Source organism: Bubalus bubalis, chromosome 8, assembly GCF_019923935.1.
Source record: "Bubalus bubalis isolate 160015118507 breed Murrah chromosome 8, NDDB_SH_1, whole genome shotgun sequence".
Taxonomy (NCBI): domain Eukaryota; kingdom Metazoa; phylum Chordata; class Mammalia; order Artiodactyla; family Bovidae; genus Bubalus; species Bubalus bubalis.
This window is the reverse complement of record NC_059164.1, coordinates 23,370,961-23,387,491: the sequence shown is the minus strand read 5'-3', so window position 1 is coordinate 23,387,491 and position 16,531 is coordinate 23,370,961. Positions and strand designations below refer to the sequence as shown.

The 16,531-nt window shown below is 36.6% G+C and overlaps 1 protein-coding gene across 3 annotated transcripts in view; it reads left to right on the top strand.

The window, feature by feature from the left end:
- The window catches only part of AGMO (alkylglycerol monooxygenase), a 392,091-nt gene that overhangs the window by 209,932 nt on the left and 165,628 nt on the right, over positions 1-16,531 (top strand). The gene's annotated exons all lie outside the window — the stretch shown is intronic.

Here is a 16,531-nt window from a genome sequence, read left to right as displayed (position 1 = left end):
GTGACTGTTACATGTGGGAGATTTTTATCCATTCACTTACAGTACTTACTTGTTGTGTTCCTCAAGCTATTTAATATTGTTGAGTCTCAGTTTTTTTGTTCTCTAAATTTGGATTGATATCATTAACCTTCATAAAGCGGTTGGACAAATTGCGTCACATGATGTTTATAAAGAAATTAGGCCATATAGTTTTTTCTCAACAAGTAGTAAAAGTGATTTTTACAAAAAAGTTCTTGGCAGAGACTGTGCCATTTGAGACTTTTCTTTTTTAGGCTCTTAAGTGAAAATTGTGATTAAGATATTTTGTCCAAAAAAAAAGAGAGACATTTTGTCAAGTACCTGCAGAATAAAAATTCCTTAGAAATAATATCATTAATGTCATTGAGATCTTTCTACAACTGAAAATATGTTTAATTTGACCTTGTGTTTTTAGGAATAAAACTTGTCTTCTAAGAACTACATAGAAACTTTGAATCCATATTTATGACTTCAGATCTTAGGTGTCTGTTTAAAATGTTACTTTTATCACTAATGCTTTAATGGACAAGGTTTTAGTCTTTTAAATTTAAGGTTATATCATTTAACTTTGGTGCTAAGAAACCTGCCAACATCCCTGGAATGTGTGTTGTGTAACCTTATTTAAGCATGAAACATAAATGCAAACATTTTCTCCAATGTTCATGGAAAAATTGAAGTAGACAATTTCATAACTGAGTAACAGTTATAAGTTTGGACCACCTGTTTGGAAGAGAATTCAGTGATATGTGTCAAATTGCAAATACTCTTACCCTTTGATCCAACACTTCACTCCTAGGAATTTATGCTACACAAATGATATACGTGTGTGAATTAATGTATATGGAATATTAGTCATTTGTAATGGAATGCTGAAAACAGTCATTACCAATCATTAATGTCCTATTAAGCCATTAATAGGAAACTGCTTAAAAATTATGGTTAACGTAATGAAGAATATGCATTTAGCAGTGGAAACAGGGAAGTCTTTAATACCAGTATGGAGCATTTATTAAAAATACATATATATTTGAGCTTGCTCCATCATATGTATGGCCTTCCATACTGGCTCAGCAGTAAAGTATCTGTCTGCAATGCAAGAGATTCAGGTTTGATCCCTGAGTCAGGAAGATCCCATAGAGAAGAAGATGGCAACCCACTCCAGGATTCTTGCCTGGGAAATCCCATGGACAGAGGAGCCTGGAGGGCTACAGTCCATGGGATCGCAGAGTCAGACATGACTTAGCGACTAAACAACAATAACAACAGGTGTGTGTGTGTGTGTGTGTGTGTGTGTAAATATATATATATATATATAAAATGGAGAGAGAGAAAAGAGAGAGAATAAAACAGGATACAGGAGAGTCTGTGAAGTATGTGAAGCGTGCTGCCATACAAAGTGCATTGTATAAAAATGAGGAAGGGGAGTAATATGCATATAAATATTTTTATGTTTGCAAATATTTCCAGAAATATAGTCAAGATTCTAATAAATGGTTGCCTGTGGGAAAGTGAACTGTGTGGCTTGAAGAAAGTACTAGAGGAAAGATTATTCATTAAGTTAATATTTTTGGTACCTTAAACTTTCTGAACCATGTAAATATATTTCTATTTCTAAAAGTATCTGAATTAAAAATGATGAAGCATTAAATCTTAGAATCGGTATATTAGATATCATCTAATCTATATATTTAAATAGGTGTTAAATAAAATTTATACATCTACATATATTTTGTTTCTTGAGGTTACAACCCAAAATTGAAATGAAAAAGCATAAACTGTACATGTTTAATGAAGTTTAGAAATATAAATGCCAAAAAACCTTAAAATCTAAAATCATAGCATTTTCACATCCTGTAGAAGGGAAGATATTCTAATTGTAGGGATGAAGCAGAGTAATTCCACTTAATAAACCTACTCTTGGGTATATTGTGATAGTTTATCTTAAATGCTCCAAAAGAATGAGAGAATGTAGGTTCTTAAGTCATCCATGTTGTAAATGTGAAAATATATGATTACAAAAACACTGGGGTTTTTGATGGTGGGATGGTGAAAGATCCAACTTTTGACTGGGATGAAATCTAGGGTTGAAATGCTATCTCTTCACTTAAGTTAGTCAGTAGGTGAAAGTGAATGTTAAGACTTGAGCCACATTGTCTAAATTTGATTCCTGGCTCAGGAACTTACTGGCTGTGTGTGTCCCTGCACAGTTACTTGATCACTTAAAGATTCTTAGCCTTAACTTCCTCATCTGTAAAGGGAGAAACTAATAATGTCTATCAAATAGGGTTTTGAGAATTAATGTGACAATCTATGTAAGAAATTTAGTACAGTGCTTAACACATAGTACGTTTGCTTAATAAACGTTCAGCTCAGTTCAGTTCAGTCACTCAGTTGTGTCTGACTCTTTGTGATGCCATGGACTGCAGCACACCAGGCCTCCTTGTCCATCACCAACTCCTGGAGTTTACTCAAATTTATGTCCATCGTGTCGGTGATGCCACCCAACCATCTCATCCTCGGTCATCCCCTTCTCCTCCTGCCCTCAATCTTTCGCAGTATCAGGGTCTTTTCCAGTAAGCCAATTTTTCACATCAGGTGGCCAAAGTACTGGAGTTTTAGCTTCAGCATCAGTCCTTCCAGTGAATATTCAGGACTGATTTTGTTTAGGATGGACTGGTTGGATCTCCTTGAAGTCCAAGGGACTCTCAAGAGTCTTCACCAACTCCAGAGTTCAAAAGCATCAGTTCTTCAGCACTCAGCTTTCTTTATAGTCCAACTCTCACATGCATACATGACTACTGGAAAAACTGTAACTTTGAGTAGATGGACCTTTGCTGGCAAAGTAATGTCTCTGCTTTTTAACATGCTAATGTTAGGCGCTATTATTATTATTTTATATGAACCTAAGGATCCCTTGAAATAATTCTTTTGTTTGTCACAAGATCCAAAATCAAGTTTGGGAACAACTGACATGGGGTTTGGAAGAAGCAACAATGTTGACCATAAAATTATGGTTATGAGTTCTTAGCTTGATACTCACTTTGTTGGACATTGGATTTTGTGCCTCAGATTGTTTACCTGTAAGATAGTTTTAATGAGAACTAATGTGCATGGAACTTGTACTATGTTCTAAACGGCATATTTGCATTATTCCATTTAGTCCTCATATCAAACTCTTGATGTGGTAACTATTATTTATTTTTATAATATAAATTTATAATTTTTATAATATAATTTTATAATTTTTATAATGGCAAATGGAGTAACAGGTTGAATTCACATAGGTAGTATGCAAAGAAGTCAGGATACAACGCAGGCAGTCTGACACCACAGCTCTTAACCACTGAGCAATGCTTTCTTCTGTGTATGGACAGCAGTACTCAGCTACCTGAAGGGGTTTAGATGAAATTTCAGATGCAAGGTAGCAACAGAACCTTGAAAAATGTGGAGAGCTAAAAGGTCTTATTGATTTAACTGCAAAGTGTTTTGAAAAGACTCATAATGTGAAAAAGTTGCCCCTGAATTATTTTTGGTTTATGATTCAAGGAAGGGAGAACCATGGCAAAATATTTCTAGAAAGGCACACACCTGGCCATTTCTTCAAGAGCCGGTATTGCCTGCGATTTGGCACTAAAACATGTCCTTAAAGTGGTGTAATAATGATATCTACACCATGTGGCTCAGCGGAAAAATTGAATGACACAGAGAACATAGGAAGCACTTGATACATTTTAGTTATCATTATTCATATTGCTATTATTGTTATAAAAAGTATTTGCACTACTGGTATCATCATTAAAATATATATTTAACCACTGAATTTCCAAGATTAAACCTGAATAAGTCTTCTGTGACTAGAGGTCAATAACTAGATGGTAAAGACTAGACAAGTATTTTGTTATCAACATTTTGTACCTGGGGATCTGTTTTAAATTTCAAAAAATTAGAAACAGTTAGCAATTCTTATTTCTTAACTGTGAATTTGAAATTTGTGTTTTCCTCACACTTTTATATCTTAGAAATTTATGTACATCTTTGCAATTTATCAGAGTTTTACTAAACCAGTTCTTTGCACCCACAAACTGTACAAAAACCTAATGCATGGCTTCAGTGACTCCATTCAGTATAAATTAAGAATGAGTGACAGGAGTGATTATCCTACAAGGACACAGTGTTCTCATCAATTTTCCTTGAATCTATCACTAGAATAACTGACATTGAAGTAATTAATCCTCTCTTTCTTTTATAAATCAGTGTTGTATATGTTGGCAACATCAGCTAGTAGCTCTATGACTTCTATATTTATCTCAACGACTGGTGGCAGGTTGTTATATTGCTTTATTATGTAAGCCAAATTTCGTAGGTGTGCATAACAACAGTTCTATACTGAACAGGCATACTGCTGGTCACACTTAGAGCTAAAAACTCATGTACACAAGCATGCACAGACTGGAGAATTGGCCTTAAATTATTTTTCACTTGGATTGTAAAAGAGCTCTTAGGTAATTACAAGTCAGAAATACAAAGGAAATTTTGAATCTGATCCTATGACTTCCTCTGGAAGTTTTTGTCCTCTTTAGCTTGGATCCACAGAACATTAAGTAAGGGTGTGGTTCTCTTGGTATTTATAAATAAAATTTACTGCTATACCAGTACACAGTTGTCTGTCTAGTTTGTGCAATGATGAGTCCGTGCCCTTGTACATTTCTCTTTGGATAGATCAATCAGTATCTTGACTGACTCACATAATTTTTTCTTCAAAACTTGCTGTTTTATGGATACAAAATTTGACACAAAAGCAATCCCTTCATTCTTTTGTTCCTTCATTTCTCACTCACATAAACACACACATTTTTCTTTTCTGTTGACTCAGGTATAATTTGTTCTAAAATCACCTGTGGATTTGTGATAAATTTTATCAGTAGGCTTAAAGGTGTCTAACCTTGTAGACACATAAACAGAAGGTAGCAAAGTGAAAGATGAGTAGATATTTTGATAAGTATATAGGTATATAAGATAATGAGAAATACTTGTTTGCATATATTTTGTTTCATGTAACTTTTTATTTAATGAAGGAGATAGTTGAGAATACTGGAGGGAAAAAAAAAAAAACAACATTGAAGTCACACAACTCTAAGTAAGTGTCATCTCCAGCTCTGCCAATTGGTTTTATGACCTTTAGTGATTATCTAAAATAACCACATCTTAGTTCCCTCCATGAAAAAGGAGGATAAAAAACATATTAAAGTTGATTTTTATATTCAAAGGAGTAAGAAGATAGTCTGTAAAACCTACCATAATATCTGGCATGTAAGTAATAATTGTATCAACTTATCTATATCATATACACATACAAACTACATACTACTACTAAGTCACTTCAGTTGTGTCCGACTCTGTGCAACCCCATAGACAGCAGCCCACCAGGCTACCCCGTCCCTGGGATTCTCCAGGAAATAACAGTGGACTGGGTTGCCATTTCCTTCTCCAATGCATGAAAGTGAAAAGTGAAAATGAAGTCACTCAGTTGTGTCCAACCCTCAGCGACCCCATTGACTGCAGCCTTCCAGGCTCCTCCATCCATGGGATTTTCCAGGCAAGAGTACTGGAGTTGGGTGCCATTGCCTTCTGAATACAAACTATATACATACATTTAAAATAATATTTTGAACAGCGGAGCAGAAAAAGAAATAAAAGGAATCCAAATTGGAAAAGAAGAAGTAAAACTCTCACTGTTTGCAGATGACATGATCCTCTACATAGAAAACCCTAAAGACTCCACTAGTAAATTACTAGAGCTAATCAATGAATATAGTAAAGTTGCAGGATATAAAATCAACACACAGAAATCCCTTGCATTCCTATATACTAATAATGAGAAAATAGAAAGATAAATTAAGCAAACAGTTCCATTCACCATTGCAATGAAAAGAACAAGATACTTAGGAATATATCTACCTAAAGAAACTAAAGACCTATATATAGAAAATTATAAAACACTGGTGAAAGAAATCAAAGAGGACACTAATAGATGGAGAAATACACCATGTTTATGGATCGGAAGAATCAATATAGTGAAAATGAGTATACTACCCAAAGCAATCTATAGATTCAATGCTATCCCTATCAAGCTACCAATGGTATTTTTCACAGAGCTAGAACAAATAATTTCACAATTTGTATGGAAATACAAAAACCCTCGAATAGCCAAAGCAATCTTGAGAAAGAAGAATGGAACTGGAGGAATCAACCTGCCTGACTTCAGGCTATACTACAAAGCCACAGTAATCAAGACTGTATGGTACTGGCACAAAGACAGAAATATAGATCAATGGAACAAAATAGAAAGCCCAGAGATAAATCCACACACCTATGGACACCTTATCTTTGACAAAGGAGGCAAGAATATACAATGGAGAAAAGACAATCTGTTTAACAAGTGGTGCTGGGAAAACTGGTCAACCAATTGTAAAACAATGAAACTAGAACACTTTCTAACACCATACACAAAAATAAACTCAAAATGGATTAAAGATCTAAATGTAAGACCAGAAACTATAAAACTCCTAGAGGAAAACATAGGCAAAACACTCTCCAACATACATCACAGCAGGATCCTCTATGACCCACCTCCCAGAATACTGGAAATAAAAGCAAAAATAAACAAATGGGACCTAATTAAAATGAAAAGCTTCTGCACAACAAAGGAAACTCTAAGCAAGGTGAAAAGACAGCCTTCAGAATGGGACAAAATAATAGCAAATGAAGCAACTGACAAACAACTAATCTCAAAAATATACAAGCAACTCCTGCAGCTCAATTCCAGAAAAATAAACGACCCAATCAAAAAATGGGCCAAAGAACTAAATAGACATTTCTCCAAAGAAGACATCCAGATGGCTAACAAACACATGAAAAGATGCTCAACATCACTCATTATCAGAGAAATGCAAATCAAACCCACAATGAGGTACCATTTCACGCCAGTCAGAATGGCTGCCATCCAAAAGTCTACAAGCAATAAATGCTGGAGAGGGTGTGGAGAAAAGGGAACCCTCTTACACTGTTGGTGGGAATGCAAACTAGTACAGCCGCTATGGAGAACAGTGTGGAGATTCCTTAAAAAACTGGAAATAGAACTGCGTTATGACCCAGCAATCCCACAGCTGAGCATACACACTGAGGAAACCAGAATTGAAAGAGACACGTGTACCCCAATGTTCATCGCAGCACTATTGATAATAGCCAGGACATGGAAGCAACCTAGGTATCCATCAGCAGATGAATGGATAAGAAAGCGGTGGTACATATACACAATGGAGTATTACTCAGCCATTAAAAAGAATACAGTTGAATCAGTTCTAATGAGGTGGATGAAACTGGAGCCTATTATACAGAGTGAAGTAAGCCAGAAAGGAAAACACCAGTACAGTATACTAACGCATATATATGAAATTTAGAAAGAACGGTAATGATAACCCTGTATGCGAGTGAACAATTGAGACACAGATGTATAGAACAGTCTTTTGGACTCTGTGGGAGATGGGGTGGGGGATGATTTGGGAGCATGGCATTGAAACAAGTATAATACCAAATAAGAAACGAATTGCCAGTCCAGTTTTGATACAGGATACGGGATGCTTGGGGCTGGTGCACTGGGATAAACCAGAGGGATGGTATGGGGAGGGAGGTGGGAGGGGGGTTCAGGATGGGGAACATGTGTACACCCGTGGCGGATTCATGTTGATGTATGGCAAAACCAATACAATATTGTAAAGTAATTAGCCTCCAATTAAAATAAATCAATTTAAATTAAAAAAATAAACTAAAGGATCCTAATCTAGAAAAAGGCATCAAACAGAAAATGAAAAATATACCTAGCTGTCAAAAAATTATTATTCTGAGACAATTTTTGTTTTACAAAGACCTTTGTTTATCTATAGTAAAGTGCAATGAAGCATATACACATATATATTTGTAGATTTTAAATGATGTTCAATGTTTTAGGCTTTCAAATACACCTTATTTTGAAAGATAGAAAACCAATTGATTGACATAATGAAGTTTTAACATTAAGAAGGTAAAATATGAAAAATTACAAATTTTGATTAAAAAGTTAAAGCTTTTATTGGTAATAAGGTAACGGACAGTTGTTTTACTCTTCGTCAAAGTGCTTTTGCACTTTGTTAAAAAGCAGTTGGGCATATTAGTGTGGATCTATTTCCAAGTTATCTATTCTGCTCCATTATCTGTCTTCTGGAATACTGGAATCTCTTTTAAGATTTTATTTTGTTCTTTACATAGTGTTTCCTAGTAGCTTTTTACATATGTGCTATAGTTTTTATTTCACATGTACATAACTTTTCACAATCTGTGTCATCATTTTAACTAGCTAAAATACAATGTAGACATCTTATTACCATTTATGTCACTTTATCCTCCCATATTTGTAACATAATTGTTAAAATATTTTCTCCACGTACATTTAGAATCACATTTAGTAGGTTATAATTTTAGTTTCAATCATTAAGCATAATTTAGCCATCTCAAAAGCAATCACTCTTATTTATGTATTATTTTTATTTAGCATGTTTAAAAAAATAATGTAATAAAATAATACTTGGAGGACCAGGTCATTTAAAGCAATGAAAACATGAACCTGAGAATATCTGCTTATTAGTTGATTCCAAAAGAACATGCCATGTCTATAAATTTAGATGGCAAAAATTTTTTTAATCTGATTTACACTTTTTGTTGAAATCATTCAGATGGAAGCATATCACTGTAAAAAGTGTTACTGGCTCAGTCATGTCCGATTCTTTGCAACCCCATGGACTGTAGCCTTGTTCATGCCATTCTCCAGGCAAGAATATTGGACTGGGTAGCCATTCTCTTCTCCAGAGGATTTTTATGACACAGGGACAGAACCTGGAGCAGATCCTTTACCATCTGAGCCACGAGGGAAGCCCCATCATTTTTAAATGGTAAACAAATTTGTGTCTGCTGAAGATGCACACAAGAGGTGGGTAGGACTTGAACAAGCAGAGGGGAAGGTGAAGAGCATTTGACTGACTGAAGGGAGATTACAGGGAAAGGTCTGGAAGCAGGGGTGACCATGAACAGTCTGAGTGGTGAGATGAACCTAGTAACAAAAGCCTAGATAAATAAATCCTTGCAGAAGACAGAACCAGCTTGCCTAATGCTCTAAATGACAAAAAGAAACGTTTGTTCAGTATTCACTGATTGCCTGGGCTGGGCAAAAGCACAGCAAAAGCCTTGTCTATGTGGAGCTTGATTTTAATAAGTGTAGTGTTAATTTTTGATTTCTGGAAAAACTTACACAAATGTAATCACTTAGTACTAAACACATTCGCTGTCTAACAGTTTCCAGAGATTGGGAGGTCAGGCACTGTTTAAACTTCATACTCATCTCTCTGCTCTGGGTCTCAAAGGCTGCATTGCAGGTGTTGGTTAGATTGTGTTTTCATCTTGAGATTTACCTTTGGAAAAATCCACTTCCAGCTCTCTCAGGTTGTTGACAGAATTCATTGCTTTACAGTCATATGGCTTAGGACCTCACTTTCTGGTGCTTTTGACTGGAGGCTGCCCTTGAGGTCCCCGAGGCCACCTGTGGGTCCTGGCCATGTGGGCTTCCTCCGCATGACAGTCTGCTTCATCAGGCTCCAAGGAGAAACTCGCACTTCAGGGAAGGCTCAGACCCTCTTTTAAAGGCTTTTACCTGTTACAGCTGGGCTCATCTAGGATCAGTTCAGTTCCGTTGCTCAGTCATGTCCGACTCTTTGTGACCTCATGGACTGCAGCATACCAGCCTTCCCTGTCCATCAGCAACTCCCAGAGCTTACTCAAACTCATGTCCATTGAGTTGGTGATGCCATACAACCATCTCATCCTCTGTTGTACCCTTTTCCTCCTGCCTTCAATAGTTCCCAGCATCAGGGTCTTTTTCAATGAGTCGGTTCTTTGCATCAGGTGGCCAAGGTATTGGAGTTTCAGCTTCAGCATCAGTCCTTCCACTGAATACTGAGGACTGATTTCCTTTAGGATGGACTGGTTGGATCTCCTTGCAGTCCAAGGGACTCTCAAGAGTCTTCTCCAACACCACATTTCAAAAGCATCAATTTCTTAGGTGCTCAGCTTTATTTGTAGTCCAACTCTCACATCCATATGTGACTACTGGAAAAACCATAGCTTTGACTAGATGGACCTTTGTTGGTAAAGTAATGTCTCTGCTTTTTAATATGTTGTCTAGCTTTTTGGTCATAGCTTTTCTTTTAAGGAGGAAGTGTCTTTTAATTTTATGGCTGTGGTCACCATCATCAGTGATTTTGGAGCCTCCAAAAATATTTCCACTACTTGCCTTCTTGCTTGTTGAATTCCAGGCATGTGCAGTGCTCTACAAATGTGCTCACTCTAACCTGTCTTGAAACTTTGCTTTTGATTTTGCCTTTACCTGTTCTTTCCCAGAAATCCACCTGTCATTCCCCTTATATCAGGTCTGAACTGAAATGCCACCAGCCTTCCTTGGGCATCATTTTTGTTGTTATTTTCTAATTTTGCCTCCTCTGCTCCTGACTTGTTTTTCACTTTACTATCTATCATTATCTAATATATATATATATACATGTTTTATAAATATATATGTTTATAAAATACAGCAAACAAGAAGGAAAGTAGTGGAAATATATATATATTTAAATATATGCTGCTAAGTCACTTCAGTCGTGTCCGACTCTGTGCAACCCCATGGACTGCAGCCTACCAGGCTCCTCCATCCATGGGATTTTCCAGGCAAGAGTACTGGAGTGGGGTGCCATTGCCTTCTCCCATTTAAATATATAAATGTGTATAATATTAACACACACATATAAATATATATATATATATGTATGTATTTATGTGAGTTCTTGTCTGTACCTTCTCTAACTGTGACACTCAGAACCTTGAGTGGCCCCATGATTCCTGCCACTGCTGTTTATGACCTGTCAGCCTGTGTACTCCCTTCCCCAGAGTGTGGGTGAGACTTATGGATGCTTCTGGCCAATAGAATATGGTCAAGACAATATAGTCAAGACTCTTTAACACCTATTTATTGATTCAGTAACTATTGAGTGGACACTGACATTCCCTACTTGATAGCTGTTACTCACCAAAATGGAGGAGAGCAAGTTGCTGGAATTTTCACCTGACGTAGAATTCTGAATTTTGAGTGACTGCAAATGACAAGTCATAGGTAGTCAGAAGTCCCTTGTTATCCAAATGGTTGATTAAAATACATGCATCAGAAAGTGAAGAGAGGCTTAGCAGTTCTTGGTATCACATTTCGTAGATCTTCCTTTCTTCTTCTTTTTTTTTTATTGTGTTGTCCTTTATTTATAAATATGTGTGCATTTTTAAATGATATATGTATGAAATCATTCACCATAGTTCCTGGAACACAATGACTCAGTGAATGTGGGCTCTGTATATATCTGTAAGTGTAACTTTCCCAAGTAGATCATGAGCCCCTGGGAGTCACCGTGCCTCCACATTTCTGCAAATTTCCATGGCTCATGCAATCCTTTTTTTTTTTTTTAATTTTATTTTTTTTTTAAACTTTACAATATTGTATTGGTTCTGCCATATATCGAAATGGATCTGCCACAGGCATACACGTGTTGCCCATCCTGAACCCTCCTCCTTCCTCCCTCCCCATACCATCCCTCTGGGTCATCCCAGTGCACAAGCCCCAAGCATCCAGTATCGTGCATTGAACCTGAAATGGCAACTCGTTTCATATATGATATTATACATATTTCAATGCCATTCTCCCAAATCATCCCACCCTCTCCCTCTCCCACAGAGTCTAAAAGACTGTTCTATACATCAGTGTCTCTTTTGCTGTCTCGTATACAGGGTTATTGTTATCATCTTTCTAAATTCCATATATATGCGTTAGTATACTGTATTGGTGTTTTTCTTTCTGGCTTACTTCACTCTGTATAATAGGCTCCAGTTTCATCCACCTCATTAGAACTGATTCAAATGTATTCTTTTTAATGGCTGAGTAATACTCCATTGTGTATATGTACCAAAGCTTGCTTATCCATTCATCTGCTGATGGATACCTAGGTTGCTTCCATGTCCTGGCTATTATAAACAGTGCTGCGATGAACATTGGGGTACACGTGTCTCTTTCCCTTCTGGTTTCCTCAGTGTGTATGCCCAGCAGTGGGATTGCTGGATCATAAGGCAGTTCTATTTCCAGTTTTTTAAGGACTCTCCACACTGTTCTCCATAGTGGCTGTACTAGTTTGCATTCCCACCAACAGTGGAAGAGGGTTCCCTTTTCTCCACACCCTCTCCAGCATTTATTACTTGTAGACTTTTGGATGGCAGCCATTCTGACTGGCGTGAAATGGTACCTCATAGTGGGTTTGATGTGCATTTCTCTGATAATGAGTGATGTTGAGCATCTTTTCATGTGTTTGTTAGCCATCTGGATGTCTTCTTTGGAGAAATGTCTATTTAGTTCTTTGGCCCATTTTTTGATTGGGTCGTTTATTTTTCTGGAATTGAGCTGCAGGAGTTGCTTGTATATTTTTGAGATTAGTTGTTTGTCAGTTGCTTCATTTGCTATTATTTTGTCCCATTCTGAAGGCTGTCTTTTCACCTTGCTTAGAGTTTCCTTTGTTGTGCAGAAGCTTTTAAGTTTCTTCTTTGGTGTTTAAGGTATCTACTTCTATATAAAAAAGAACCCAAAACTTAATGGCTTAAAATGATGAAGATTTATTTCTCACAGTTGTGTGGTATTTCCACTGCTGCTTTAATGCAAACTCATTCATCAGATTATATGCGGCTTAGGGGTCAGCTGTGCTGGACATACACAAAGGTCACATGAGGGGGCTCCATTCTGGCTGTTAGTGGGAACACCTTTATTTTCACTCCGTGAGACCTCTCACTCTAGTAGACCAGACCAGGTTTTTAACGTGGCAGTTTCAGTTTCGTGACAATGGAATCTGCCACACTTCTTGGAGCCCAGGCTCTGAAACTCAAAAAGTGTCATTCCTGCCATATTCCATTGGTCAAAGAACATCACTAGGCCAGTTACTCACTGTTCAAGGAGTGGAAAAATAGACTCCATCTCTTGATTAGAAGAATAGTCAATTATAAAAGAGTAAGCATGGATTTATGGCCATTGTCCAGTCTACCACACATGGATTTTATATTATTTAAATTTATCTCACAATGATGATTGGTATATCACAGGACATAGACATGTTTGTCTGAAGACATCTTAGTTGATTTTTTTTCAGCTATACACCTGGCCTCATAATGAATATAAAGAATAGACTGCACCCAACTTTTAATCATGAAATACATGCTGCTGCTGCTGCTGCTGCTGCTGCTAAGTTGCTTCAGTCCTGTCCAACTCTTAGCAACTCTATGGACTGCAGCCCACCAGGCTCCTCCATCCATGGGATTTTCCAGGCAAGACTACTGGAGTGGGGGTGCCATTGCCTTCTCTGGAAATACATGCTAGTCTACCATAAACTTAACTTATTGATTTAAGGGGGAAAATAACACACATGCATACACACACACACTGACTTATGAACGTTCATAGTATACAGTTTTGACTAATCTATTTTAATATTATTCAAGCCTCAAATATGATATCAACTATACAGAGTTTGCATTTGTGAATTATAGCTCTGTTTTAAATAATATTTTCTTCATATCAACTCATAACTTTTCCCATTATATAGTATTTATTATACACTAAATCATATAAAGTAGCTTTTAAAAGACAATAAAATTAAAGCCACCCACCTTAAAACTAAATGTTACAATACCAGTGAGGTATTATTAACACCATGACCTGCTGCCTGGGTGATCCTGCTCTAGTTCACACTCCCACACATACTGCCATTGTTCTGTATGGTGCGTTTATGTTGCCATGGTTTTTTCTATACAAACCCCAATTTTTTCATATATTCTTGAATTTATTAACTAAAGAATATTTAATTTATTTAAAAACTTTTTGAGCATAATACAATGATACCATATTATACATAGTTTCCTGCAATTTCCTTTAATTTACTGAACATCTTCTTTCTAAAATGTATCCTTTTAGTTGCATTGGTTGTAGATTATATACATGTTATATAACTATATCCAGTACCCATTTTCCAGTGTTTGCTTCCAGCTTTTACAATGCTACAGTGAAAATCCATGCACACATCTAGTGAATGTGAAATATATAGAGTTTCTCTAGGGTTATACAGCTGGATATGGAATTGCTGGATTATAGGAAATGTAGCCTGATTACATTCTTAAGAGAATGCAAATTTGTTTTCCAAAGTGATTTTAAAATTTACCACTGAAAGAGTATACATTCCCTCTCCAAAACTGAAATTGTCAGATATCTTAACTTTTGTTCATTTTGGACATTAAATGATTTCTCATTATATTCCTAATTACTATTCTCTTGCTTATTACTGAGGATGGCCATTATTCCATCTTTATTGGTTATTTATGTTTTCTTTTCCAGTGATATGCACGTGTATGTCATTACCCATTTCCCTATTCAGTTGTTATTTAGTTCTTCTTTTAAGAAATTCTATGTAGGATACCATTCCTTCATCACATTTGTTAAAAAGCTTTCCCTAGCTTGTAGTTTGTCTCGCTGCCCCTGTTTTGAACTCAGATGGATTTTATTTCCATAGAGTGAAAGTGAAGTCACTCAAGGTGTGTCCAACTCATTGCTACCCCACGGACTGTAGTCTGCCAGGCTCCTCCCTCCATGGGATTCCCCAGGCAAGAATAAGGAAGTTGGTTGCCCATATAATTGTATACTACCTCCACACATAAAGATGGTACTACTAAATCATTCATTATTACTAATTCAGATAAATATATACTTTTTTCCCCATACATAGTGCTAAATGTATCCAGCTACAGTTCTTGTAACTACTAGCATAAGTCTATGTGAATCTTATCTATAATTATGAAAAAATATAAAACTAACATATAATGTGAACTTTAATTCCACAAGCATGACTTATTTATCAACACTTATTGCCTATCTAAGTTTTAAATACATCTATCAGAATTTCTTGTATCCTATTTTAGGAGACAGTACTCAAACTTAAAATTAATTCAAAAGCTTTACATCATAGCAAAACTGCTAAAATGTACTGGAAAGCTTCTGTATCTATGATGCTATGTTACAGAGAATATGTGGCTTCTATTAAACAATGCAATTATTAGCCATTACTTTCTGTTCAGTAGCTATTTATCTCTGAGCTTCCCTGGTAGCTCAGTCAGTAAAGAATCTGCCTGCAGTGCAGGAAACCCGAGTTCTATCCCTGGGTCAGGAAGATGCCCTGGAGAAGGAAACAACAATGCACTCAAGTGTACTTGCCTGGAAAATCCTATGGACAGAGTAGCCTGGAGGGTTCCAAGAGTTGGACACAACTTAGTGACTAAACCACCACTAGCTATTTATCCAGAAGGTGAATGTAAGCCACTTCACCAACCAGATCACAGTTCCAGAAAGTAAAACCTTGTGTACTCTGTGCATTAAGAAATTTGAAAACTACTTACATGTGACATACAAGAGAATATGTTTTATAGGACATAAGAGAGTTTTATGTTGAGGAAAATATGAGACAGCCACAGAATAGAATAGAGTAAACACACTTTGATATTATTAGCAAATTTCCTTTAGATTTTTTTGTGTCTTCATATAATAAACTTGGACTTTGTGGTTCACAACAAACTGTGGAAAATTATTAAAGAGATGGGAATACCAGACCATCTGACCTGCCTCCTGAGAAATCTCTATGTAGGCCAGGAAGCAACAGTTAGAACTGGACATGGAACAACAGACTGGTTCCAAATCAGGAAAGAAATACGTCAAGGCTGTATATTGTCACCCTGCATGTTTAACTTCTATGCAGAGTACATCATGAGAAACACTGGGCTGGATGAAGCACAAGCTGGAATCAAGATTTCCAGGAGAAATAGCAATAACCTCAGGCATGCAGTTGGATGACACCACCCTTACTGCAGAAAGCAAAGAACTAAAGAGCCTCTTGATGAAAGTGAAAGAAGAAAGTCAAAAAGTTGGCTTAAAACTCAACATTCAAAAAACTAAGATCATGGCGTCCAGTCCCATCACTTGATGGCAAATATATGGGGAAGCAATGGAAACAGTGACAGACTTTATTTTGGAGGGCTCCAAAATCACTACCGATGGTGACTGCTGCCATGAAATTAAAAGATGCTCGCTCCTTGGGAAAAAAGCTATGACTAACCTAGACAGCATATTAAAAAGCAGAGACATTATTTGCCAACCAAGGTCTACCTAGTCAAAGCTATGGTTTTTCCAGTAGTCACATATGGATGTGAGAGTTGGACCATAAAGAAAGCTGAGTGCCGAAGAGTTGATGATTTTGAACTGTGGTGTTGGAGAAGACTCTCGAGAGTCCCTTGGATTGCAAGGAGATCT